Source organism: Danio rerio, chromosome 20 (genome assembly GCF_049306965.1).
Source record: "Danio rerio strain Tuebingen ecotype United States chromosome 20, GRCz12tu, whole genome shotgun sequence".
NCBI classification, from domain to species: Eukaryota; Metazoa; Chordata; class Actinopteri; order Cypriniformes; family Danionidae; genus Danio; species Danio rerio.
This window is the reverse complement of record NC_133195.1, coordinates 4,429,782-4,435,000: the sequence shown is the minus strand read 5'-3', so window position 1 is coordinate 4,435,000 and position 5,219 is coordinate 4,429,782. Positions and strand designations below refer to the sequence as shown.

At 34.0% G+C, this 5,219-nt stretch overlaps 1 protein-coding gene across 1 annotated transcript in view; it reads right to left on the bottom strand.

Moving 5' to 3' along the window:
• tiam2b (TIAM Rac1 associated GEF 2b) overlaps positions 1 to 3,956 on the bottom strand; it is a 76,200-nt gene extending 72,244 nt beyond the window's left edge. Inside the window, exon 1 of the mRNA XM_021468594.3 lies at positions 3,818 to 3,956. The gene's annotated coding sequence lies outside the window, so the exon portion shown is untranslated. The remainder of the gene's footprint in view (positions 1 to 3,817) is intronic.
• Between the last annotated feature and the right edge of the window lie 1,263 nt (positions 3,957 to 5,219).

Sequence of the window (5,219 nt, the reverse complement as noted above, 5' to 3'; positions counted from 1 at the left end):
TGGGACAGGACCTGTGACATTATAATCTGATCGCTCAATGCCCTTCCTGCACATATGAGTGTCAGCAGCACAATGGTTCTTCCATCATGTTTATTAGATACTGAATTTGGGTGATCTAATACTTCTTCCCAAACACTCTCTGTGGCCATTGGCTAAGACAATAGGCAATATTACACTAAAACTCACAACATTGCTTGAGCTAATGCTCCATTTAGGGATGCATATTACTGGAAAGTCTGACATTGCAATGTTTTCTTTTTCTGCAATATGTATACAGTTGAAGTCAGAACTATTTGCCCCCCTTTAAAAAAATTTTTTTCTTTTTTTTTTTTAATATTTCCCAAATGATGTTTAACAGAGCAAGGAAATTTTCACGGTATGTCTGATAATATTTTATCTTCTGGAGAAAGTCTTATTTGTTTTATTTCAGCTAGAATAAAAGCGTTTTTTAATTTTTTAAACACCATTTTAAGGTCAAAATTTTTAGCCCCTTCAAGCTAATTTTTTTTTTTTTTTTTTGATGGTCTACAGAACAAACCATCGCTATACAATAACTTGCCTAATTACCATAACCTGCCTAATTAACTTAATTAACCTAGTTAAGCCTTTATATGTCACTTTAAGCTGTATAGAAGTGTCTTGAAAAATAGCTAGTCAAATATTTACTGTCATCATGGCAAAGATTAAATAAATCAGTTGTTAGAGATGAGTTATTAAAACTATTACGTTTACAGATGTGGTGAAAAAAATCTTCTCTCCGTTAAACAGAAATTTGAGAAAAAATAAACAGGGGGGCTAATATTTCTGACTTCAACTCTATATATTGTGATATGAATACAACTTCACAAGATGGCTTGAATAGATATGTTTCAGAAAGGAATCATTAATTTAGATTGACTGGGGTGATTTTGTAAGGGTGCCATCGTTCATTTTTATTTCAGCTTAGTCCCTTTATTAATCCGGGGTCACCACAGCGGAATGAACTGCCTTTGTAAGGGTGTAAATATTGTTGAAAAAAATTAAAAATTAACAAATCAAAAGCAAACATGATTACAATATAGCACAGAAAAAGTACAATAAATAATAATAAACTGTTAAAATAAGTATTCAGGTACAAAAAATAAATAATGAAACGTCAAATGTTAAACAACACTGTGTAGTTGTCATTTTTCAGTAAAATCATTCTTCATTAAAGTTGTACTTTTTGTGCCTGAATGCTCTTGAAATGCGATTAAAACACATGCCAATGATAAACCTTCACTCTGTTATGTTATGATTTAATGGTTCTGACCAATAATAATCCCAACTCAACATTGCATATGCTGCAATCTGACTATTGCGGGCTCCTGGCTCCTATGACAGGCTGGTAGACATTTTTACAAACACAAATAAATATATGCACACTTCTTTTTTTTTTATTAAGTGCGCTACTGTAATTTCCACTGAAGTCTAATATTAAAAATTCCATCATCATTTATTAATCCTGTTCCAAACATGTTTGATTTTTTTTCTTCTGTTGAACAGGAAAAGAAGATATTTTGAAAAGTGTTGGAAACTGGTAGCCATTGACTTCTTCCATAGTGCTAATTTTTCCTACTATGGTTGCTACATTATTTTGTGTTCAACAGAAAAAGAAACCCATAGTGGTTTGAAAACATTTGACGATGAGTGAACTATCCTTTTAAGGCAGTCTAAGAATTTTTCCCTCTAATTTCTTCCATATCGCTACAAAATACAACATTCTGGGTAAACTCAAAAGGGTGTGCACAGACTCATGCACATGATCTGCTCTGTGCTGTTGTGCCTCTCAACCAGAGCGGACTGTGTGTGTGTGCTAACATAAACCAGGTTACTTTCACTCCAGTGGAAAGAATATTTACATTGTCTGAATCGTTTATCACCTACACAGCCATCAACGCACTATTGACCAAATATGATTGTGTGAATTTTTTTTTTCTGAAATCTGAATAGAAAATTCTACAGCAATAGGGCTGCACAATAAATCATGTGAGATTTATGTTGATCTATCATACAGTCCTAAAGAGAACATCTGCACATTTGATTGAACAGAAAATCTAATGAGTAGCTAAAGTGCAGATTAACGTCATTAAAAACACAGATCTATATTATTGGCGGAAGGGAGTGTCATTGTAATTTGCATTTCCATTTTCAATGCAAATTTTGTCAATGTTTGGAGCGTACTAGCTCATAGTAAACCTAAGGCTAACATTTTCATAACAAAAGCCCAAAAAATCATGAAGTATCAAAATTTAAAGACAGCAAAGTGTCTAAATATTGTATTTTTATTAAAAACAATATATCTACCTAGACAAGAACCTTTTAGAAATAATGTGGCATTCATTCATTCATTTTCTTGTCGGCTTAGTCCCTTTATTTATCCGGGGTCGCCACAGTGGAAGTCCAGCAAGTTTTTACGCAGCAGATGCCCTTCCAGCCGCAACCCATCTCTGGGAAACATCCACACATACACATTCACACACACACTCATACACTACGGACAATTTAGCCTACCCAATTCACCTGTACCACATGTCTTTGGACTGTGGAGGAAACTGGAGCACCCGGAGGAAACCCACGCGAAGGCAGGGAGAACATGCAAACTCCACACAGAAACGCCAACTGAGCCGAGGTTCGAACCAGCGACCTTCTTGCTGTGAGGCGACAGCACTACCTACTGCGCCACTGTCTCGCCATAGTGTGGCATTTTAGTTTAAAATAAAGGTGATTGTTTTCATATTTGCCTATATTGAGGTAAAGTTGGAATATATACTTAATAATATAATTTCAGAAAAGGATTCTTTGCTAATGATAAATAGAGAAATTATATGAGTAGCCAACGACTATCAAAGTAGGCTACAACACTGTTCACAGTCAAATTAATAGGGCTAATGTTGTTTTAATAAGTAATTTTGATAATGTTTTTTTGATATAATGCTTGTTTTGTTAATACTACAAGTGATTTCAGACCGAATATTCAAAGTACCATGGTAAACAGTAAGGAGGAGCAAGTTGTCACTGAACCAATGTGAGAATATAAAGCCAACTTTACCTCAATTTTGGCTATGATGAAATGACAAACACACACTTGTGTTTCTTGAGTAGGCTATATTTACCATACACTGCAAAAAATGATTTTCTTATTTAGATTTGTTGTCTTGTTTCAAGTCCAAATATCTAAATATTCTTAAATAAAGGAGAATTTTCTAGACAAGCAAAACATATTGTCTTGTTTTGAGAAATAATATGCCAATATTAAGTGAGTTTTGTCTTAAAACAAGCAAAATAATCTGCCAATGGGGTAAGCAAAATAATCTTGTTTTTCCTTTTGACATGATTATTTTGCTTACTCCATTGGCAGATTATTTTGCTTGTATTAAGGAAAAACTCACTTAATTATGGCATATTATTTCTCAAAACAAGACAATATGTTTTGCTTGTCTAGAAAATTCTTCTTGTTTTGAGATTTTTTTAGACATTTGGACTCGAAACAAGACAAAAAAATCGAAGTAAGAAAAGCATTTTTTGCAGTGTAGATGCTACTTGCTGTCTAGTGCTGTTTAATAATATTGTGACAAGCAGCACTGTAACACATTTCACATGTTCTCCTGACTTATGGTGATGTTTTAAAATATACAAGCCCAAATACAATATATATTTTTGTCAAAAACTAAATGTGCCAAACATAGAAGTGTGTTATGCTCAACTCTGACAGCTCCAAACTCAAATTTCGCAGCCTTTACAAACAAATAGCTATCAAACGTAGCGCGAAACAAATGAAGTTAACTTTTCTACTCACCAAAGCTGAACTGAAGTTGTCGTAAAACACTGCAGTTATGCTTAGACGAGAAAAATCCTTCAATATGGCATCATCATCGTCATCTTCTTCTAAAACAAGCACACGTCGTCCTTCTGCCTTTGAGCGAGTAACGCCAAATGACCATCATGAGCCAAAGCGCGCGCTGAAACCACTCCTCTAACAGTCTCCAAACCGTCTCCAAACAACCCACTTGAAAAAAAAACACTGGGTTGTTATTCGCATTCCTGTTAATATTATTCATTATTATCTGGCTTTAGTGGAGTGCACGTGAGTAAAGTTACTTCACGCACTGTTTATTTGCACTGTGTGATCCAATTGTTTAAAGTCGGGTTTTTTTTCACTGATGAACGGGTTCATGAATTCACTCCTTTTCTCCTGACTGAAACCATTTCCTTCGAACATTTTTATATCGTGAGAGTGATGAGTTTAGTTTGTAGTGACATGAGTGTACGGTTAAAGGGATAGTTCACCCAAAAATTACAATTTATTTGTGGTTTACTCACCTTCGGGTGGTTTCAAATGTTGACAAATGTTCATAACAGTCGACTCCCATAGAACAAAACAAATAGATGTCAGTGGTTACAGATTTTCAGCATTCAAAATATTATTTTTGTGTTCAGCAGAGGAAATAACCTCAAATACACTCATTTTTAATTTTTGCTGTTTGTTTAAACTGCTTGAATTAGCTGAAACAACACAATTCTTAAGTTTTTTGTGGAAAACTTAATTGCTTTATGTTCGGTCAACTTAAAATTGTAAAAACAATTAAGTTAACTTAATCTATTTGCCTAGACACAACATAAAAGGATTGTGTGGAACCCAGCATTTGTAATAGAGGTAAAGTTGGTTTTATTTTCACACATTCGTTTATGTAGCAGTCTATATATACCATGTTACTTTGAATATTCGATCGGAATTTACATGCAAGTATGACTTGAAAACAACAATAACACTTTATTTGACTGTGAACAATGTTGTACTTTGATAGTCATTTGCTGCTATTATGATTTCCCTATTTAGAATTTGCAATGAATACTTTTCTGAAATGATAATATTAAGGGGAATGTCTGAATATGCGAATATAAAACCAACTTTACTTCAATGCATTTGTAAAGGGTGAGTAAATAATGACAGAATTTGCAGTATGGGTAAACTATCCTTTGTGTGAAATTACAAATAAAAAAGAAAATTACCACTCCAATTGTGCTATTTTAAAGGTTTTGGAGGTCTCCTACACAAAAACATACAAGTAAAACAAAACACTTTCATTTACTCTTATTGACTACACATTTCACATGACTTTATTTCTCAAGGGTTGTGTCCGAAAGGAATGGAGGGCTGAAAGGCATCTGAATCCCAATCTTACTTCCCTCTCTATAGA